Source organism: Boleophthalmus pectinirostris, unplaced genomic scaffold, assembly GCF_026225935.1.
Source record: "Boleophthalmus pectinirostris isolate CB_2022bp ecotype Guang Dong unplaced genomic scaffold, ASM2622593v1 HiC_scaffold_1, whole genome shotgun sequence".
NCBI classification, from domain to species: Eukaryota; Metazoa; Chordata; class Actinopteri; order Gobiiformes; family Gobiidae; genus Boleophthalmus; species Boleophthalmus pectinirostris.
Genome location: NW_026570970.1, coordinates 2,232,629 through 2,256,819, shown reverse-complemented (window position 1 = coordinate 2,256,819; position 24,191 = coordinate 2,232,629). Strand labels below are relative to the sequence as shown.

Below are 24,191 nucleotides of genomic sequence, written 5' to 3'. Positions count from 1 at the left end.
TCCGACCCGTAACGGCATCACAAACCGTCGCTAAGGAAAGTTACAAGACGGGGTTTTACGTAAATTTTTTTTCCCTCAGATTTTGTTAAATTGTTATTCCCTCATCAAAAACATGACATGCCCCAAGAGGTTTTAGAGTCGTCCATGCACGTTTGAGTAATTTAGAGATCTCTCCCAGGCCATATTCAGCAGTACGGGTTTGTACGAGGCTCCGCCCACAAGCCATACATCACTCAGGCCCGTGACAGTTCTACATAAATACACGAAAACATGATACAGAATGTAAATTTACACAAAAATTACATCAATCGTTTGTGCTGCAGAAAGTTTTGTTGGTGCTGTTTTAGTTTTTGGAGATATTAACGATTCTTTTACAGGTCAAATTGGGGTCAGCAGCCTCCAGGAAACTTCAAAATGAAATAAAACGGCACAAAAAAAGTTTCTTGAGATATTTGCAGTTTTATTTCGGGTCGATGACGTCGTCCAGCCCCTTAAAATGTTAAACAGCCTCAAAACAGCAGAAAATTAAACCAAACGTTTGTGTTTTGTCTGTGACAGTTTTCATTTGTGCGAGTATATTTCTACAATTATTAATTATTATTTTTGTGGAAATTATATGACATCATTTCCGCTCGGCTTTAACAAAACTCCACAAAACTAGTGAAGAGAAACAATCTGAGGCTGTGGAAAAATCTGTGTTATTCTATAAAATATGAATCAAAAACAAGTTATTTAAGACTGATAAAGACTTTCCCACAGCCTCAGTTTCTCTTCACTAGTTTTGTGGAGTTTTGTAAAGTCGCTGCCGTCAGCTTAGCGGAGATGATGTCATATAATTTCCATAAATAATAATTAATAGTTTTAGAAAAATACTTGTACATTTGGTTTAATTTTCTCTTGTTTTGAAACTGTTTCACATTTAGAGGGACTGGACAACGTCATCGGCCCAAAATAAAATCAATAAAACTGTTAATATCTTAAGAACCAGAATCACACGAATGAAACTTCTTGCAGTACAAATGAAACACAAACGATTGCCTCCATTTTGTGTGGTTTTATTTCATTCTGAAGTTTCCTGGAGGCTGCTGATCCCAGTTTGACCCGTAAAAGAATCGTTAATATCTCCAAAACTAAAACAAAACAGCACAAATTAAACTTTTTGCAGCACAAACGACTGATAGTTTTCGTGTAGGTTTGCGTTTGATGTGGCCAAGTTTCTAAAGACTGACAAAGACATTTTCCTCTGATCGTTTCTCTTCACTAGTTTTGTGGAGTTTCCTTAAAGCCTCTGTCGTCCGATGAACGGAAATGACGTTATGTAGTTTCTGAAAAAATAATAATGAATAAACTCCCACAAAACGGCACAAACAAAATACAAACGATTCGCATCATTTTTTTCTGTTTTGAGGCTGTTTAACGTTTTGAGAGGCTGGACGACGTCATCAGCCCAAACTAAAATAAATGAAACTGACAATATCTTAAGAACCAGAATCACACAAACGAAACACAAACAGTTGACTTCATTTTGTGTCGTTTTATTTCATTTTGAAGTTTCCTGGAGGCCGCTGACCCCAAATTTAACCTATAAAAGAATCACTAATGTCTCCAAAAACTAAAACAGCACCAACAACTGACAGTTTTTGTGTAGGTTTGCATTTGATGAGACCAAATTCACTGAGGTGACGTGCAGGAGTTTCATCAGCGAGACGCACGATTGGTTGATTTGATTGTGTTGCGATGGTGCTCTGAAGGGGGAGTGACTCAACACAGAGAGCATAGGGAGAACTTTCAAAACAATAAAAGGCGACACGGTGATTTAAATAATTAATGAATTCCTCAAAGAAGTAAAATCTCCCGTCTTGAACGAAACGATTCTTAATTCTTGGGCAAACGTGCGGTAAACTCGGCTTCCAAAGATCTCGAGTGATTCCATGACTTTTTTTTTTTGTCCTGCTGTTGACTTTAATGTTACGTGACGATTATATTTCTGTATTTTCGTAACTGGAAAAGCTGGAGTTTTTAACTGGACAAATCAAACGCGTCACAACTGCGCAGCTGAGTCGTCCGTTTCCAAAGGAGGGGGCGAGATTCAGAGATTCAGGACGGACGACGCTTCCGACGACGCTTCTGCACGTCGAGGGTGAAGCTGCAGCGCCGGCTCCCCCTGGCGGCCGTGTCGGGTTCTGCGCTGTGATTGGACGCTCATCGCCCGCTTAGTTCTACCTCTGCGTGTGGAGCTAAGATTTAGACACGTTAGGAGTTTTTTTGTTTAAACTTAAAGAGTAAAACGTTTTAAATTTGTATTTTTTCTGCTGTTCTTCTGTTGTTGTTTTTTTTTGTAACAGGGCATTAGTTTGGAATGGATCATAGTTGATGAAGTTTATGTTTGTGTTTTATGATCTCGTCACGTCAGATTTACAGACGGTGGGCAGTTTTAAATGAAATACGAAGTGAATTTACAATCTGAAAATCCACAAATTGTTGAACGTTGTCGTTGAATTTCTGACGTTTAAAAAATCTAAAATATTGTGTGAGTGAAAAGTAAAAATATTTTGAGATTTTGAGGTCTTTTTTTTATTTTGAGGTTCAAGTTTGTCCAACAGAAAGAACTGAATTTATATTTTCCAAACGTTTAGTTTTTTTATTTGTACATTTTTGTTTGCTCAAATATGAACTTTTTTTTTTTTTTTTTAATTTTTATTAAAGACAACAGAATATAACATTTTAGAAAATAAAACAACAATCAACATTTAACAATTACAATATTCAGCATAAAACAAAGACAAAAACATAAAGCAACAACACAACAAATACAAAAAAAAAAAAAAAAAGAAATATCAAATATGAACTTAAAAACAACTTTTACTTTTCAGTCTGATTCAAAAACAAGTTTGTGGAGCTAATCTCTAAAAAAAAAATGAAAAAGATTCAACATTTGTGGGTTTTTAATTTAATTTAATACATTTAAATATGTCCAAAATTGTAATTATATCGCCCCCTGCCCACCGTCTGAAACTATGACGTCAAATTTTAGAACTTGAACTCGACATTTTCTGAGACAAATCTGTTTTTTGTTCGTTTTTTATTTTTATTTTTGGTCCTTGAGAATTTCACGCGGCCTGACGTTTTCTGAAGTGCATCTTGCTCGCCTGCATGCGCCGACCGCTGGCTCCGTCGACTGTCTCCGCTTGCATTCGTGCGCTGCTCCTGCTCCTCCACCCGCTCCCGCCTCTAAGCGCGCCCCCTTCAGGCCGAGAGACGCCGCTGCGGGTCTGCATGCTCGCGGCGCTCCGGCCCCAGCCCCGGTTCTGACGTGCCAAATCCTCTCAGCGAACGTGTCTTATGCTCATGTGTTCTGACTCAGGCCTTTGTTTTTTTTGCTCTTTTTATTTAAATATTTCTTAATTTTTTGCCGTTTTGTTTCGTTAATTTGTGTCTAAACGGGGGCGTGTCCAGGTGGTTTTCACGGGGGTGGGACAGGGGTGCCACCAGAGCCCCATTCTGTTTCAAATTCAGCGAGTTTGAGAATAAAACTTCACCATTTCAGTTACATTTCCCGAGCAAAGTCTTAAAGAAATTGTACTTTTCTTGCTGCGTACTTTTACTCCTACTTCAGTCATATTTTTATTGAAGTAACGGTACTCTGAGTGGAGTAAAAGTTGTGCTTCCTCTTCCGAAATCTAAAATCTAAAGTGAGAAAAGCTTCATGTGTCTCATTTTTGTTCGTTAAAAATACCAGATTTTGCAGATCACAGTCGTCCCTCGTGTCGTGGTTCAACTTTCGCGATTTCGCTGTTTCCTGGATTTTTTTTGTGCAGTTTTGCTTTTTTTTTTTTTTTTTTTTTTTACAGCGTATGAATATATAAACCAGGACTAAACCAGAATTAAACCAGGACTAAACCGGGACTAATTTAGGTCTAAACCAGAACTACACCAGGTCTAAACCAGGACTAAACCAGAATTAAACCAGAACTAAACCAGAATTAAACCAGGACTACACCAGGACTACACCAGGAACTAAACCAGGACTAAATTTAGGACTAACTAAACCAGGACTAAACCAGGACTAAACCAGGACTAAACCAGAATTAAACCAGAAACTAAACCAGGAAACTACACCAGGACTAAATCAGGACTAAACCAGGACTATTAAACCAGGTCTAAACCAGGACTAATTAAGGACTCTAAACCAGGACTAAACCAGAATTAAACCAAAATTAAACCAGGACTCTAAAACCAGAATTAAACCAGGACTACACCAGGACTACACCAGGTCTAAACCAAGACTAAACCAAGGACTAAACCAAGGACTAAACCAAGACTAAATCAGGACTAAACCAGGACTAAACCAGGTCTAAGCCAGGTCTAAACCAGGACTAAACCAGGACTAAGACTAAATAAACCAGGACTAAACTGAACTAGGACTAATCTTGGACTTAAGAGAGTGAACGTCGAGCAGTTTTGTCTTTTTATTTTTAGAACATAAACGCCGCGATAAACGAGGGACGACCGTCTTTAATATTTTGTCTTTAATATTTTGTCTTTAAATATTTTGTCTTTCAAATTATAAATCGGACGTCACTTCTCCACAGTTCCTCTTTTAGTTTTTCTTACTTGTAATACTTTTTTCCTCTTACTTTGTACTTCTACTTGAGTACTGTGGTTTTGCAGTAAAGTTCCAGACTGATCCCAGACCCTCTGTTGCCCCGGATACGAGCGTCTGTGGATTCATCTCCTTCTGGGACATTTTATTTGACCTTTTAACGTCTCATCTTTCATTCAGAAATTCAGATTCTCTTCCTTTACTTGCGGAGTATGAGTGAAGTGTCTTGCCCAGAGACACAACTACAGCGAGGACAGAGAGTTAAAGGTCTTTTATTACGCTGACTTGACTCTTGTGAGATTTAAGTTCTGATGTTGTTTCCTCCTCAAAAACAGACCTGGACTTGTGTTTTTTTCATTCATTTCAAGTGAACAGCTCCTTTTACCGTCTTTTTGACCAACCAGTGTCACACAAAACACACAACATGGCAAAAAAATCAATAAAATTAAATAAAAGATAATATTAATACCACTGAAAACTTGTGAACAATACAAAAATACCAATAACGAAAAAAGTACATGTAATATTTTAAAAAAACAAAACAAAACAACGCTCTTAATTTATTAATCCAGAATTTATGAATCTCTGGCAAAAAAAAAAAAAAAGGAATAGACTTCAAAAATTAAATCAAATTTCCATCACCTCCTCATTCAAGTTTAATAGAAATCATTCGTTTTTCAAAATAAAACCAAAAAATAAGAAAAAAAAACCCAAAGATTTTCTTCATTATTTGTCTCCAAAACCAAAATGAAAAAATAGATAATGATTGTTTACGTGATTTAAACTGCGATGTTGAACTGAACCAGGACTAAACCAGGTCTAAAACAGGACTAAATCAGGTCTAAAACAGGACTAAACCAGGACTAAAACAGGACTAAACCAGGTCTAAACCAGGACTAAACCAGGACTGAACCAGGACTAAACCAGGACTAAAACAGGTCTAAACCAGGACTAAACCAGGACTAAAACAGGTCTAAACCAGGACTAAAACAGGTCTAAACCAGGACTACGCCAGGACTAAACCAAGACTGAACCAGGACTGAACCAGGTCTAAACCAGGACTAAACCAGGTCTAAAACAGGACTAAACCAGGACTGAACCAGGTCTAAACCAGGACTAAAACAGGTCTAAACCAGGACTAAAACAGGACTAAACCAAGACTGAACCAGGACTAAACCAGGTCTAAACCAGGACTAAACCAGGTCTAAAACAGGACTAAACCAGGACTAAACCAGGTCTAAACCAGGTCTAAACCAGGACTAAACCAGGACTAAACCAGGTGTAAAACAGGTCTAAAACAGGACTAAACCAGGACTAAACCAGGACTAAACCAGGTCTAAACCAGGTCTAAAACAGGACTGAACCAGGACTAAACCAGGACTGAACCAGGACTAAACCAGGACTGAACCAGGTCTAAACCAGAAGTGAACCAGGACTAAACCAGGTCTAAACCAGGACTAAACCAGGACTAAACTGTTCCGTCCTGGTTTCCATTTTTCATTTAAACACAAAATCAAAAACTGAAAAAAACGAATCCTTATCCGTTTTTTACATTTTGGTTTTGGAGACAAATAATGAAGAAAAACTGCTGTTTTTTTTTCCATTTTTCTTATTTTTGGTTTTATTTTGAAAAACAAATGAACGAGTGACAGATGAACAGAGACGAGCAGTTCCAGGTCTGAAATCATCCAAACGATTCAAGTGAAATGTGGGAATGTTTCAACTCTGGGTCTGTTTGTGACGAGGAAACCACAGAACAAAAATAGATCTGAAAAACAAGAATAAAAAAGAGTTGTTTTTATGACACTACAATAACTTTTCACGTACTTTTACTCTGCTCGTTACATTAGAGTTTTTTAGATCCGCCTCGGTCTCAAACGCGCTCATTTTCTGAAGCTCTTTAAGGAACAGCTTCAGTCTTTTTGCGTTTTCTCGTTGTCTCTCGTGTTCTTGTTCTTCTCGTGGCTCTGAAGCTCTGTGCTCGCTCAGTTTTTGGTGTCCAGGGTCCGACCAGCAGCTCTAAGCTTAAAGCGCGTGCAGCGTGTGAAGCCGTGTGGGGTTCTGTGTCTCCCCCTAGTGGCCGTGAGCTGTACCTGTTTGTATTTTGTGCTTTTGTTTTTGTTTGGTGGAAGAAAACTCCAGCCACTTTGTGATTTTTAATGAACCGTCTCTCAAGTAGAAACGTAAAAGTACAATGCTCAAGTACTGTTTTTAAGTGTCTGTACTTTTTACTTTTACTTCTGGACTGAAAAGTAAAAAGTACTTTTCTTTAAAAACAAGTTTGAAGACTTATTTTTAACTCATTTAATTTGAATTAACGTCCCAACTTTAATTGATTTAATTCATTTAATTTAATTCATTCATTTAATTCATTCAATTTAATTTAATTCATTTAATTGAACTCATTTAATTTGCGTTAATGTCCCAACTTTAATTCATTTATTTGATTTAATTCAATTCATTCATTTAATTCAACTTTAACTTAATTCATGCATTTAATTTAACTCATTTAATTTAACTCATTTAATTTGTGTTAACGTCCCAGCATTAATTCATTTAATTAATTTAATTTAATTTGTTCATTAAATTAATTTAATCAAACTTTAATTTCATTCATTTAATTTAATTTCACTCATTTAATTTGTGTTAATGTCCCAACTTTAATTCATTTAGTTACTTTAATTTAATTCATTCATTTTAATTTAATTCATTCATTTAATAAAATTTGAGTTAACATCCCAACTTTGAGCAAACTAAATACACAAAAATACAAAAACGGCTCATAAAATTAAGAAATCAATTGAATTACTTAAAATCAGCTCAAATCTTTTTCAAAATCACGACATTTCATTTGTTAATTGTTCTAAAAATCTCTGCAAAATACATTTTCAAGCAGGTACTTCAATACTTTTACTTAAGTAGATTTTTTCAGGTGATACTTTTACTTTTACTGGAGTATTTTTTGTCCCAGTATTTGTACTTTTATTTGAGTACTTCTTCCACCATCACTGCTCAAAAGTCAAATCTCGTTCGGTTTATTTTTTCTTTTCTGACAAATCACCAGCAACATTTTGTGTTGGTGGAACCTGTAAAAACCATAAAACCTGCTGTGATATTAAAGATTCACTGCGTAACTTTTCTTTAAAGATTCACCGTGGAGCAGGTATCGCTTTTCCTGAAATGTCCCAGAGTAGGGCATTAAAGCTGATCGATCCAGAGTTCATATAATCACGACGGAGGACGTAAGACATTTTTTTTTCATGACTTAAAATCGTCGTTGGAGTGAGAGGGGCGGCCTTTCCGTAGATCTGACGCGGCCTAGTGGCATCTCCATGGCGACAGATACACTTAATAATAAAAGTAATATCACGTTTTATTTTTTAGGCGCCTTTCCGTCCGGACTCTCGACGATAAACAGATCCCAGCGAGAGTGTTTTTTGAATTTGGATTTTGAAATAAACGCGAGGGCGAATCGGTCGTTTAAAGCCACACTCTGGAACATTCTCGTAAAGCAGCAAGAGAAGCAGTCTGAGTAGCCTCCTCGAGAAAAGTTACGCGGTGAACCTTTAAAAAACCACGTGTATAAAAGCTGTTTTTAGTCGAACTCGTTTTTGAAATTCCGTCGCGTTTCAACGTCTCTGTTCACGTTTCCCGACACTTTGATGCACTTTACTTTGGCTCCGCGTCGAAACGATAAATATATGAAAATAATAAGAAGACATTTTATTTATTCGGCGCCTTTTTAGGTCGTCGTCAGCGAAAAAGACACATTTAAAATACAGATACTTATATTTAGAGAGATACGTCTAGTGAACTCAGTGTGTGTGAAATCTGCAGGGTGAACATGTCCATTAAAGGTCCTGTATTACGTAACTTTTATAACTTTTTAACTCGACCGTTTTTATATTTTGAGATGTTTTAACTCTTGTGTGACCAAATTAAAGGTTGAAATACGCGGACTGAAAGCTTCTAGAAGGAGACGAAGAAACAAAACGATGATCAAAATACTTTTACAGTCGAACTATTCATAAAAGTCTGAGTAGTTGCAGGCTTAAACCGGGCGAATCCTGGCAAACTGTACGAACAAATCACAGGGTTTAAAAGTTCACAATAATCACAATAAACGAACGACTTCGACAAAGCGAAACCCTCACGAGACGCGACTGGATTTCAAACAGGTTTGACAGTCGCAGGTCGTGAGGTTTTAATCGGTTCTCGTTACCGCGCGTTTACGACAACGGTGATTTTTAACCTTTGGGCCGCGGCTCAAACTTGGACCTCAGGTGTCACCTCCAGCACTGATTCCCAAACTTTTTTCCGGGGACTCGTATTTTAAAAGTCACAAACCTTCGCCCAAGTCAATAGACGTGATTTGTAAATGACAAAAGAAATGTATGACCATTATTGAACATTAACCCTTGTATTATGTTGGTAAAAAATTACATTGATTATGTTGCGGGTCGTTTTGCAAAACAGTAAAAAAAAAAACAGGTTAAACCAATAAAATCTTTATTTTAGATGATATGAACATTCAGAAAAGAGACAATAACTTTTTATTTTCAACAGAACTATTTAAGAACAATTTAAAGTCTTCCCTCTTCACCCCTTTTTTTTTTTTGTCATTGGACTTGCTCCATTTTCAATGTTCAACACTGTTCACCCGTTTATCCCACATCTCTGATCGCAGCTCGTTTGTCTCTTTCACATCGACACATCAGCTCTGGTGTCGCGATTGTCAAATCGGATCAGACGAGACGTCGTGTGGAATGTCTCCAGAGACTCTGCAGCTCGATAGATTATCCTTCCATTTTCTTCATTCCACAGACTTGTAGCTGCTTCTCCTTTTGACCTGTTCACTCCAAAATGACCCACATCATCTTTGTATAAAACTCTGCACATCAGAGAGTCCAGATTTCACACACGAGTTCATGACCCAAGATGAGAAAAAGTCACAAAATTGTAGGAAGAAAAAAATGGATAAACAGAACTTTGATCAAAACAAAAACTGAAATGGGTCAAATTGACCCGTAACATAATACAAGGGTTAATAAGGATATTTAATTGTTGACTGGGTGATCGTGTCTCTGAACTATTAGTTTTACTCAAGTTTTAAACAATGAAAAACATTAGAATAGAAAAAGTGAGGAGTGTGGGGGAACATCACAGATCCACATGCAGATCGTGACAACGTGACCCCAGAAAAACCTCTTGTGACCCACCGGAGGGTCACGACTCAGTCTTTAGGAAACACTGATATAAAGGGCCACAAAAAACCTTCAGTTTTGCACCTGTGAACCTTTTCAGCGTTTAACTTGTTAGTTCACTTCACAGACACTAAATCATTTTTTTAGAGTCTAGAAGAGAAATTTGTTTGCATCATAAACAATAAAACACTACACAAAATTATAGTTTTTATTATTTTGTTTTGCATATTAAAATGTCAACAATATCGACAATCAGATACTAATCGATACTAAAACGAGTATCGAAACTATGTTCTCAGGGGTTTTTTTTTAGTTTGTTTTCATCCCTGACAGTTTGTTCTGCTCCTGCTCTTCGTGATGTTTCTGTGTCGTGTCGCTCAGATGGTTTAAACAGGTTCTGGCGCAGTCGTCCTGCAGGTGGCGCTGTCGTCCTGCAGGTGGCGCTGTCGTCCTGCAGGTGGCGCTGTCGTCCTGCCTCCACCTGCAGGACTGCGCCAGAACCTGTTTAAACCATCTGAGCGACACGACACAGAAACATCACGAGACTCAGTTCTGCTCCCTGCTCTTCCTCGATCTGTCAGGTCTGAAAACAAACTCTTGGTCTGAAAAAAGAACCTAAGAACATAAAATATCAGAAGACCAAATAAACCTCATTGGACGAGTATCGAAACTAGACACTCGTTTGAGCAGGAATCGATACTAAAAAAGGACAGAGGCGAACCTTTCCTGATTGTGTTTAGAACGACCTGGAGCTGGAGCAGAACAAATAGAAGAGCACAAAGACTAGACCGCGCCCATGGACCTGGTTTAGACCTGGTTTAGACCTGGTTTAGACCTGGTTTAGACCTGGTTTAGACCTGGACCACTGAGGATCACACACACATACGACGACATGGGAACAGAAAAGAAAGTTCTACTGTTCATTATATAGTGAAGATGTTTAAGCTTTAATGTAAAAACTTACTGTGATAAAGTAAAAAAAAATGTCAAAAAGTCTGAGGCGCTCTGCTGAGATTAGAATAAAAGTCCTTTAAAAGTCCTTTGGGACCTAAAGCACGTGACCAAACACACAAGAAAAACACGTTAAAAATGTACAACTTTTTTGTAAATAAGTTGAAGCTGCACATATAGACAGAAGTACTGCACTGTTCAGACATAAAAACAAGAAGTAAATTCATCAACAATTAAAAAAAAAACCCTGCAGAGTAACTGGAGGTGAACACAGAACCGGTTCAGACGACTGGACTGAAGATTATTTTATCGTTTAGGCCAAAACATCGATTCAAAAGGTCTTTTTCCTACCATTTAATGTTGAAAATCACCTTCTGTTGTCTAAAGAAAGTGTTTTTATTCTCGTCGCGGTTTCGGAATCAGTACTAAGCAGCGAGTCTCTTCCTAAAAATCGAAATCGAAGTTTGAATTTTTAGCTTTGTGACAAAACTTAAAGGTTGTATAGAGGATTTTTTTAAGGGAAGAGAAATACAGCGACCGTCCTCGTGCGCGTTCAGAATCACTGTTGAAGTTTCCTGTCTAGAGGTAATTTATCGACCGACGCGTCAGTTTTTAGACCCTTCGTCTGTTTCAGTCGCACCATCGCTGGAAGGAATCTCCAAGAATCACCTCAGTTTGTCTTCGCTCCTTTTCTCCTTCTCTTCTTCTTTCAGTGACCTCAAAAACCGACTTTCTTTTGCGGTGAACTGGTCGTGGATTCTCTTCCGCCGTCGCGACAAACTTTGCGCAAAATGTGAGGAAACTACAGTTTGAAAAAGCCTCTAAGAACCGCTGCATAAACCACATAATCCCCGCGCGCCGACGACTCAGTTACACTAGTGAGTTTGATTGACAACCTAACAGCCAATAGAAAATGAGGGAGCCTCGTTTTCTATTGGCTGATGTTTATCTGGCCTCAACACGTCCACAGTTGATAGATTTTCATTCTTTTTTTTTTTTTGGTCATTATAATTACAAAGCTGCTGCGTCTCTGTAATGGTGTTTTAAACTTTCATTGACAATTTGAAACAAAAAAAAATCCTCCATACAACCTTTAAGTGTTTTCATCGTCCGTTCTCCTTCAGCAGCCTCTTCAAACCGATGTTCAACCAGGAAACGTCGATGTCTACCACCAAAAACTGCTTCTTCTCCTTGAATTTTGCGTAACACAGGACCTTTAACGTGTATATTTTTCGAAGTGTAAAGTTCCGATAACGTTTAAGTCCAAACCAAAACCACGAGGGGTCAGGGACGTCTCAGGAGCTGCTCGGAAAAAAAGCTACAATAAAAACAAAACGGCTGCAACGCGTTTTCAGTTTGGGAGATTTACAGGTGATTCTATGCAACGTTCGTCCCCGTGTTTTGGCTGTTGGTGTCGCGCGAGTGCGAAGGGTTCGATTCCCGAACGAAACGCGAGTCGGTTTGAGTCGAGATCACAGCGATAAAAAGGTAAAGTGCAATATCTGGAAGTGTGTGTCTTGAGTTTACTCGATTTTGTGAAGTTTGTGAGTTTATTTTACCGTAACGACTTGAAATCGCTACAGAAAGTTTTCACGCTCGCCGGAAAACGTTTGGAAACACGCGGACGTCGAGTTCCGGTGCAGGTCCCGACACTGAAACGTGATAAAACCGTGGATTCAGCAGCAGCGTCTTCACAAAAAAATGAAGAGACAATTTATAAAAGGAAAGAGAAAGAAAACAGTGACGTCTAGATGAAGAAAACCGGGACATTTTCTCAGTTTTCCCAGATTTTACTTTCGCCAACAGAGTCCAAAGGAAGTCGTTCTCCACGTTAGGGTGAATCATTTGCCCCAATGTCAGAAATTCAACTTGTACCCAATTTTAAAATGTGAAAATACCAATAAAAATAAAACAATCTGTGGAATATTTGCTCCGTTGAAGAATATCTACTGGGTCCACCAAGTCTCTTAAGTTCCATCATAACAGCCAAAAGGTTTCCTCAAGTTCACAGCAAAAACTGGTGGGTTAAATTTTCAGGGTAAAATATTTCAGAGTTGTTTATCACACAGAAAGTGTTATTTTAACAATATGAAAGTGAAATGTGGGTTGGAGTTGGGGTTATTTGCCACAGTTGATATGGTTGAAGTTAATTCAACTTCCCTTAGTGTTAATTTGGCTTTTCCCTCCTCCACTTCAAACTCCCATGAGAGAAGACGAGTTTGAACCAGTTTTGTTCTTAATTTCATCTTAAATTAACTCAAAGTGTAAAAATAAAACACCTCTGTGTGTTGTTTAGTTAAATCAGGATAACTCTACAAAGTGTTCGGTTTACTCTCAAAATATGAATATAACTCTTGATTTCGGGGTTAAACAGGAACTTTGGTCCAGTGTTACTTCATTAACATTTCCAAAAAATGTTAAATTAACTCTAGAACAGATTGGACTCAGATAAACTCTGAGAAAATGTTAAAATTGATTCTGTAAGAGTCGATTTTAACGCTTTACTTTTTGCAGTGTAACTTGAAAAATTAATGCATTTAGGGCCATGAAGTCAATGAAAGTTGAATATAAATGTTGCTGTTGAGCATCTTTTGGTACCAATTTTATATTTCTATCTCCATAACTTTCTAAGATATGATCATTTTGTCAAGATTTTGAGTGTTTATTTTCATAATTCTCCAAAATCCACAAAGTCCAAAGACGAAATGAGAGACATAAAATGAAGTGAGTGACGTCACCAGAGCGGCTCAATGACAGGTGCGGCTCAATGACAATGACAGGTGCGGCTCAGGGTTTGGAAAAAAGAAAAATGTCAGATTTTTCAGCTTCTGCAGACACTAAACTCCAGAGGCTCGGTGGACCCAGTAAACATCAAGAGAATTTCATGAAAGTTTATTTTGGCAGGTGAAAAAAAAAATTATTCTAGGTACAGATTAGTTTTAAAAAAAAATTTTCGAAAATTTGGGCAAATGATGCTTCCAAATCCTCATGTTTCCAAACGTCTTTTTTGTGTCCGGTTTTGTGACGTGAGCGTGAACTGTAGTAAGATCTATTTACTTTTTTAGGTTTTATCATCAACATTTTTAAGTAGAAATATTTTCAAGGCTTTTTCTAATTTAAGAAGTTTTAAAAATGCATTTGGAATAAAAAAATAAAAAAAACTGCAAAAACAAAACGTCTCATACAAAACCGATTTATTTGTCAGTAACATTTTATGCATTTGTCATTATTTTTAAGTTTTGTTGCTTTTAAAACTTAAAAATATTGTTTTAATGTCACTTAATTTGACTGATCTGTTCGGTGTTTCTCAAGTTTATCGGTTATTTTCTGTCTGGGAGGTTGAGGGTTCGATTCCCGACCTCTGAGTGAAGTGTGCATGTCCTCCCCGTGTTATTGTGGCAGAGTGGTTAGCCCGTCTCCTCTCAGTCAGGAGGTTGTGGGTTCGACTCCCGATCTCCGTCTTCGCTCCATCCAAATTCCGATTTATAAAAAAAAAAAAAAAACATTGCTTTTTTTTGTTCTAATTTCGTCGGGTATTGCACTTTGCCGCTGTTTTAAGAATTATGTGTCATTTTTGTTTCTTTAAATTGTCGCCATTGAGAAACTGACGCTGCCCGTGATGCTGGGAGCGAGCGGCGTTTGTGCGGGCGGAGCCTCGCGCCCCGCGGCGGGGCCCCGTGCTCCGCGGCGCCCCCTCCTGCCGTGACGGGGACGTGCTGATTCTGTACCATTGATGCTGTATAAAGAGAGAGAGAGACTTATTTTAAACGTGTAAATAGGATGTACAAATGTCAGATGAGTCTATGGACATGATCGTACTGAGATGTAGAGTTATGACTTATGTAATAAATATTGTGCTGTAAACAAGTCGCTCGCTGTGTTTTCTGTCTCAGACATTAGTCCACGAACAAAACCAAAATAGTTTTGCTTTTATGGTACAAGCATGAAACTTTGTCACATTAGTAACACCCCCAGGACTAATATTTCTGGAATATATAATATATATATATATTTATAATATATACACACCAGACTTACACACGGGCCCAGTCCAGCAGAAGTAAACAACAAGGCCAAAAACTCAAGTTAATTAATCTGATATAAAAATGTATTGAACAGATACATATGTACTCGAGTTTATCAAACTGTTGACCTTTTTTCTGTTCCATTTTTGGTTCTAAAGTTCCAGACGTTTTAAACAGACCATGAATGAAACATGAAACAAAAATTATTTCCCAAATTTCAAAGACCCAAAAATCATGTAAATAAATGTTTGTATTTCATCATATCTTGTGTTATTCCATCTTTGAACTGTTGATGAAGGGACAGGATTTTTTTTTTTAAAGTATTTAAAATGATAAAAATGTTCTTGGAAGGACTGACATATTTTATAGAAATAGTTTCCTTCATTTTGAAGTAATATTAAAGTTTTCAGAAAAAGGCGTCTTGTCGTCTCCGGGTGGAGAGTCTCTGCCTCAAGTGGAGGAGTTCAAGTCTGTCGGGGTTTTGTTCTGGACTGAGGGGAGGATGAAGAGTGAGATTGACAGGTGGACAGGTGCAGCGTCTGCAGTGATGCGGTCGCTGTATCGTGTGGTGAAGAGGAGCTGAGTCGAAAGGTGAAGCTCTTGATTTACCGTCAGTCTTCGTTCCTCCTCTCACCTCTGGTCATGACTCTTGGTAGTGACTGAAAGGACGAGATCGACGATACAAGTGACAGAAATGAGTTTCCTCCACAGAGCGTCTGGGCGTCTCCCTTAGAGACAGAGTGAGGAGCTCAGTCACACGGGAGGAGCTCGGAGTAGAGCCGCTGCTCCTCCACGTGGAGAGGAGCGTCTGAGGGGAGGACGTCTGTTCTGACGTCTCCTGGACGTGTCCCTCAGGAGGTGTTCATGTCCCACAGGGAGGAGGAGAAGACCCAGGACACACTGGGGGGACCATGTCTCTGGACTGGACTGGGAACACCTCAGGTCCCACTGGAGGAGCTGGAGGAAGTGTCTGGGGTGAGGGAAGTCTGGGAGTCTCTGTTTAGACTGATGCCCCCGATACCCGACCCCGGATAAGAGGACGAAAACTGATGGATGGATTAAAATATTCAGAGGAAAAAAGAGACAAATGATGTAAAATCCCCTCCGTTCCCATGAACTTTCTTAATAAAAAATCTCATGAGTCAAAAAGTCAGAGGTTTTTAAACCTAATCTTGTACCATATGGTAGAAAACTATATGAAGCAAATATTCAAACCAGTTTGTTAAGGATATGGAAGTGAGAACCAAGAGTTATCACTGTTTGGATTTATTGACCAAAAAGTGCTGCATATTTCATTCCCTCCGTTACAGACATGAGTTTTTTAATTTTTTGTCTTGAACTTGAAAGAATCTCACAGGTTTAACTTGACCCTGTTGGAGTGTAACTCTTTCCTACATTCTGATACTTTACTTATTTCAATAGTTCCTCTAGTTTCTCAATAAGAGACATTTGAATGTCAAAAATCTGACCCTGTTTCCTCCGTTACCACTTGACCAGACCCACACACACACACACACACGCACACACACACACACACACACACACACACACACACACACACACACACACACTATCCGCCATGATTTGTTTATTTAGGACAGAAGGAAAGCACATGTTTGGGTTTAAGTTCCGTTTCTGAAGAAGAGGGAGGATGAGGAAACTTGAACCTCGGCTCAGTCATTTAGGAACAATGTGATTAAAAAGTGATAAAGAACTGAACGCACCAAAAATACACAACTCAGAGTTTAGAGCAGGTTTCAAACTTGGAGTGACCAGAATGTCAAAAGTAAAAACTGGAACACATCCGGTTGGTTTGGTTCTTGGTTTGGCCTATAAATAAAACTGTGGGAAAAACAGTAACATTTTCCTTTCACTGCACATGTCTCTGATCTGGCCAAGATTTTTTAAACTTATATCAGGTTATTCATCTTGTTTTCAGGTTTATTATCGACTCACTAGACCACAGACTGCTTAATTCTAGTCTAGAGTTTCTTTATTTTAAGAGAACAAGTAAAATGATCTGTCCAAGCAGCAAAATGATTTCACTGCTTTTAAGTCATTTTCTGATAAATTTAAGTGTTTATATCTTACATTTTGGACAGGCTTTTTTGCTTTTTTTAGTGTTCTTGACTCACTTGTGGGTCAGTACGTATGTATGATCTCAGGGATTGTTGTTTGTGTTGTTGTGTTGTGTTTTTGTTTTGTTTTATTTGATTTTATTTTATAATTTTTTATTGGATTTATTTGTATTTATTGCATTATTTTATTTTTGTATTGGATTAATTTTTATTTATTTAATGATTTATATTTTTATTGGATTTATTTATATTTATTGAATTATTTTATTATTTTATTGGACTTTTTATTTATTCAATTATTTTAAATTTTTTTATTGGATTTATTTTTATTTATTTAATTATTTTATTACTTTTATTGGATTTATTTTTATTTATTTAATTATTTTTTATTGGATTTATTTTTATTTATTTTTATTTTTATTATTTTTTATTAGATTTATTTTTATTTATTGGATTTTTTTTTTTATTGGATTGATTTTGATTTATTTAATTATTTAATTTTTTTTTATTTGATAATTTTTTATGTATTGAATTTTATTATACATAAATACATTAATTAGTTATTTAATTTTTTCCCTCGTGGTCATTTTTGAGCACCTGGGTAATGTTAAATGTTTTTATTTATTTATTTTTACTTTTTGTTGGAGTTGGTTGCAGTTTAGGGGGGAGGCTTGCGTCCCCACAGACCCGACTCGTCCTGGTCCTGGAGGAGGGACATGATGTCGTTGGCTGTAATGTTCCACAGTGTGACCGAAAACCGATCTGTGTCCATGTAAAATGTAAGTTTGGTTTTAACTTTCTGTTTCCAGGTCTAAACCAGAACTGAACCAGGACTAAACTGGTCCCAGTCCTGGTCTCAGTCTGGTCCCGATCTCAGTCCTGGTTTAGACCTAGTTTAGACCTGGTTCAGTCCTGGTTTAGACCTGGTTTAGTCCTGGTTCAGTCCTGGTTCAGTCCTGGTTTAATCCTGGTCCCAGTCCTGGTCTCAGTCTGGTCCCGATCTCAGTCCTGGTTTAGACCTAGTTTAGACCTGGTTTAGTCCTGGTCTAGTCCTGGTTTAGTCCTGGTTTAGTCCTGGTCTAGTCCTGGTCTAGTCCTGGTTTAGTCCTGGTCTAGTCCTGGTCTAGTCCTGGTTTAGTCCTGGTTTAGTCCTGGTTTAGTCCTGGTTTAGTCCTGGTTTAGTCCTGGTTTTAGTCCTGGTCTTAGTCCTGGTTTAGTCCTGGTTTAGTCCTGGTTTAGTCCTGGTCTAGTCCTGGTTTAGTCCTGGTCTAGTCCTGGTCTAGTCCTGGTTTAGACCTGGTTTAGTCCTGGTTTAGTCCTGGTTTAGTCCTGGTTTAGTCCTGGTTTAGTCCTGGTTTAGTCCTGGTTCTGTTATAATGTGATTTTACACAAACTCACACCAAGAGACAAAGTGAAGACGAAGAGGAAGTCAGATTTAAACAATATTTAATAAGTTTAATGTTTTTCTACTGAACAATATAAGTTTACTGGCTTCAAAATCATTTTTATAATAAATTTATTTATACAATAAAAATAAGGAATGGTAAAAGTAATGGTGATGCATTTATAGACACGAACAGAACAGAACAGGAAGAAGATTCATCTTAAATCACACTTGGTTTCAAAGTTATTGTATTAACATGTGTTATTTTTATTTATTTATTATTTTTAGGACCTTTAAATGTTCACAAAGTTCAAATATTAATATTGTTCCACCACAGAGATTAGAAAGTAAATGTTAAAACTTTTATACGCCATAATTATTTAACCTGTTCCCATCCACCTAATTTTGGCGTGTGCACAATAGCACCACATACCCAAATGCCCGAGCTTATTAAAAGAAAACCTTAGAACCCACATGCTTGTGTGAGGCACCGTTTTAAAGCTTAGACCTTCTAGTTTCTGTAGATATGTACATGAAGACTGTGAGTGCTGCCTCACCTACAGTACAGTCAATTAAACATTGTATTTTTTCGAAAAAAAAAAAAAAAAATAGAAAAAAATAAAGGCCTTAGCTTGGTCATACTTCATACTAGGCATTTGTGACTCACTACACTCACTGTTCAAGTTGTTGGCAACGACTGTGTAGAATTTCAGATCTCTAGGACAAAGGGTTTTGATGGGCGAAAAATGAATATTCAGCTGCAGATTTTAGTTTTAATAGAGCAAAGTCAGTAACAGAAATGATCAGGTTCCATATTTGGGAATTTACCTTTTGTATATTTCATGGCAAAGTACAATAATCTTTAAGAAAAAACATCTGGAAGAAACAGAATTCCAGAAACCAAAAAAGAAAAAACACCAATTCAGCCACTGACGTAGGCTTCAACTTGAGTAAGAATTTCCGATGCCACGTCCAGCGCTCGCCTCTCGTCGGCCGATCGGAACTGTCCGTTGGGGATGAGCGGGACGGGGTGGCAGTCCGGGTACTGGGTCTTTTTGGAATCCACGCCCAGGGCCTTCAGAGTCGCCACGAGCTGCGGAAGACCTCTGAGGCCGGGACCGTACGAGGAAACTTCCGAGGCCACGTTGGAAATAGAGCCGCTCTTTGGACGCTTTCCGTTGTTCCGGTAAGACGCGGCGATGAGAGCTTTTTCCACAACCTGATGGACCTTGAAGAGGCACCATTCGGTCGCGTCCTTTTCCGTGTCGTTGCCGGCCGCGGTCAGGTCACACCGGGCTTGCCTGCACCAGCGTTTGGCCTCCTCTTTGTTTGGACGTCGGATGTTGTTTTTGTTGTTGTTGAAGTTGTTGAAGTTCCAGAAGTTGTAAGAACGTCGAGAGCCACAGTGAAACCGCTCTCGGCTGCTTCTGTGACGTCTCGCCTCTTCGTCCCATTCGTGGAAAAAGTCTCGGAAGTTGGTGTGTGACCTGGAATATGACCGAGAGGAGGAGGAACGGGAATGGGAGGAGGAACGACGAGAATGGGAGGAGGAACGACGAGAATGGGAGGAGGAACGACGGAATGGGAGGAGGAACGACGAGAATGGGAGGAGGAACGAGAATGGGAGGAGGAACGACGAGAATGGGAGGAGGAACGCGAGCCAGTAGATCTTCGTTTTCCTTGTGTTAGTTCGTCGATTCGGTTCTTTAGATACTTAAAGGCCTCGGTGGCAATCAAAGGACAGTCCGGGTTTTTATCTGGGTGCCACCTCAGGTACAGCCGCATGATGGCTTTTTTTCGCTCCTCCGCGGGAAGAATCCAAACTTCATCCAAACATTTGTCGATTTCTTTTTTGGCCTCTTCAACAGATGCAGGTGAGGACCTTGTGCTTTGTTGGGGGGAATGGGGCTGTGTGTTTGGAGCGTCTACAAGTTGGAGCTCCAAACTGGACGACGGGGCTGGTCGCTTCTCACGTTTGAACTGGTACAAGTCGAGAAAACCGACCTCCACTGGCTCGTCTTCACCGATGTCTATTTTGTATCTCTGCATGAACTGCGCAGTGTTTCCAGGTAGTTTCTCAACAATGACTGCATAGATGTATTTTCCATTAAAATCGTAGCCTACGTACTCCCCCTCCTCAAAGTTGTTGAGAATGTTCATGTCCAAAGCATCGTGCCATTCTTCAGGGATCTCTGTTCCTGGTGCTGGTAGATCATTACATTCTTCTTCATCTTTTTCAACACAGTCATGGATTTGATTCTCAGACAGTATTTCTTTCACTTCTTTTAGAGTATCACAAACAAGTAGCTGCTGTAGAATCATAAGGTGGTTTGTTGGGAGTTTATTATCTAAAAGACAATTAATTTGTTTTGCAAGTGTTGTGGAAACTTTAACCACCACCTTTGGAGTTGTATTGTTTTGGTGCTTCAAAAAGAAGATGCAGCCTTCTTGCTCTTGTTTGACATAAACCTCTGTCTGTGCAACAGTGTTTGGGAGCTGTTGCTTCTCCAGCCAAAGCTCTGTCCGTAGACGCTGACAGCAGAAGATCTGTATTCTTCCAAAGGTGGAGTTGCACATTTCCTTGGCCTGCTCCTGTGTAACATTTCCCCCTGATTGTGCCCGGATCAGACAGATTAAACCATGTCTAAATGGTGAGGAGGATAGATGCTTTCTAAAGAACTCACTAAACTCACAGTTTGAGTCACATTGCTCCATTTGCGTCTCCACTAGTTTCTCCTCAGTGATTTGGGACAGCATTTGTGGCTGAAGCTTCTGTGGCAGGAGGTTTATGAGCTTGTGGTGTTCATAAATGTCTTTGCCAAGATGACACTTGCTGAGTTCCTCCAGCAACATAAACTTCTGTGGGAGAGCCTTTTCTAAACGTACGTTATACACAGTGTTGTTATAGTAAAGTCTGCACGATTCTTCTAAATGTCTGTTCTTTCCAGGAACATACAATGTTTGGACATCATCAAGAGTTTCTTTTCCTTTTGCCTTTTTCAAAAGCATAAACAGCTGCTGAACAGCACGTCTCACTGTTTTTTCTTGGTTTGGTTGAAGATGTGGTTTACCGATATTTTCATTATGGATTTCTTCCAAAACATGACAAAACTGAGTGGCTGTTGGTTCTTTCTTCACACCAAGTTTCATAAAGAAATTCTGGTAAAAAGCCAACTCTGGTGGTATCTTATACAAATAGGGCCTGAAGTCATTGTCATGATGAAGGCTAATGGACACATCATCAGCTTTTACGAGTTTGGTGTTTTCTTCAACTAATATTATTGGAAGTCCATTCAGTGAGTAGGGTTTAAATGTGTTTGTTTGCAAAAAGGCATAACAACAGTGAAACACATTAGTTCGAGTCTCAATTATTTCCTTTTTTTGACAAGGTGATCTACATATGTTCCTCAGGTTTTTCGTGACATATTCTGATGGAGGATGTTCAAATGCTCCTGCACTGCACAACATTTGTCGAACTTCGTGTGACTTATACTCTGGTACATGTATGATTGCCATTGAAGTCCAAATGAGTTCTTGATAGTTTCGTTCACTTTCAATCAATGCCCCTCGGATTGAAACAGCAGGGCTGTCATTCTTCAGAGCTTGGTGGTATTTGCATAACTCTGATTTAATTTCCACAGGAAAAATAAATTTAACATGTGCTATGCTTTCTAGCACGTTTGTTTCATTGTCTTTGACTTACAGGCAAAATTCAGGGCAGCTTTAAAAACTAGCTCAGATTTCTTTTTTGTTTTGTCCTTGAGATATTTGTCAGTAGCTTCCTTTTCCACTTGGTGTGCAAATGTTATTATATCATCGGCAGATGCCTTGTCTCTCATTCCCAGTTCTACAAGCAACATTTTTGAAGACAGCCTTCTAAAACTGTCGTCGCCACTCAAGATTTGCCAAAATTTCTCTGGTACAAACCTATCATCCGGCAGCAACATGCTGAATAGTGTAACATCCTTGTCATAGAAGTAGGATGCAATTTCTAATTTGCCACTAGAACTGCGAATCACTTTGACCTCCTTAAATCTGGAAATGACACTCTCCCTATATTTGGGATACTCATGATTCTGCTGGATTGAAAGTAGGAGTTTAAGGCAGTGTTGTGTCTGGGACTCTGTGAGTTTATGGACTACAGGCAGGATGAGCTGAACAAAAAACTCCACATCAGACAGTGTTTGGATCTTCAATGTGTCAGCAAGTTGCAAATTTTCTCTGCTGTTTTTGAGGATAATGTCCGTCACATCAGGTAATGTCCATAAATCTGGATATCTCTCCATTTCATACATTTTGAGGACACATACCTTTTGAGGTCCATTAATTGTTACTCGTTCACCTGTTAACGTTTCAAACATCGGTAGGGATTTCAACTTCCTTTGATAATCTTGCTTGTCTTTGGCTTTGGAAACACCAGAGATCAAGAAGATCTGTAGTTCACTCATTTCAGTTGATGACAGTTGTGAAAATCCCAAAATATTTTTGTTGCAGAGTTGATCCAAAACAGAACTGCTATTGGAGACATCTAAAAGCTCTGAAGAGAAATGAGAATAGCGCTCACTGTACATGTCACTGAAGAACAAAGTGTTCAACTTCAAAAAGCCAAGTTTAAACAAGATGTTTGATACGTCTCTGTCAGAATGATACATAATCACACTCGGCATGTCACTCATCTTTTGTAAGTATTCCTGTTTGTTTAGTTGGCAGATGACTGGCAAAATGCAGCATTCACTGTAGATCTGCTTCACCGCCCCTAATGTCAGACCTTCTGTGCCAATGTTGGAAATTCTGAGTTCACTGAAAATAAACATCCAAAGACTTTTCAACCACTTCAACATTTCTTCACTTGGGATGTAGAGTTCTTTTTCTGGATCATCTTCACATGTTTCAAGAAACTGTTCAATTAAGGGCTTCAGGTACTCTGCTGCCATCGCAAACGGTCAACTCTTTCACAAAGCCAAAACTTTTAAGAATGGAAATGCGCATTGTGTTGGTCCGATAATCTGCAAACTGGTCTTCATGGCCAATAAACAATTTATCATACAATGAAACAAATTTGGGAGAGTCAAATTCTCTCAGAACCTGGTCTTTTGTTAGAAGAAGAGGAAGTCCGTGGATAACACTGGGGTCAGTTTTAGTGCCTTTTCCTTTTACTTCTTCAAGATCTTCGAGACAGAAACTCAAGAGCTCAGCACATCTTTCACCATCCTTGATAAGAGTCTGTGATACAGAGAGAGGCAGCTGCTCTTCTGTCTGTGATGGATCATTGAGTGGCTTAGCTCTCAGGAATGTCCGCACAGTTGAAGGACTCACATAGTACATTTCAATTCCAGCTGATTTGAAACTGCTCCAAATACTTTGAAAATTTGAAGGCACCAGCCTCATTCCAACATCTTCCAAAATCTTTCTGAGCCCTTCCATGATTCCAGACAAAAGGTAAAGTATTTTAGTTGGGTCAGTTTGTGAAATGTTATACCACTTGATACAATACAAAGTACGGTTTTCAGTTGTTTCTGTACAGCCTTTGAACACAGGAATCACATCCAGAGATCTTTCTTTGATTGATCTGTACACTTCATGCACCATCTCATGCCAGCATGGGTGAACGTTTTTGCTGACTGTTGGGAAGAAACACAAGTAAGATTTTTGGAGAGCTTCAATTTGTATCAATTTGTAGTTCTGCTTGTCTGCAAAGCCACGGCGAAGGTAATCAAGGAGGTCAGCGTACAGAGGAGCTATGACTGTCTGTTTCAAATATTTATTCCATTTTATTTTCTGACTCTCACCATCTTCTGTCCACAGGTTCCTTCGAGAAGAATCCACCTCAAAGTTGGCATTGACATGAACTGGTAGACCAGTGTGACCAGGCAAAGGAAGTGAACAAAACGCTACTCCTTCAAAATGGTTTGGGTTTTGTTGTTTTTTTGTTGACTAAATGTTTGT

The 24,191-nt window shown here is 38.7% G+C and overlaps 1 pseudogene; it reads right to left on the bottom strand.

The window, feature by feature from the left end:
- Nucleotides 1–18,290: 18,290 nt before the first annotated feature.
- Nucleotides 18,291–24,191, bottom strand: part of LOC110168799 (sacsin-like) — a 28,894-nt pseudogene continuing 22,993 nt past the window's right edge.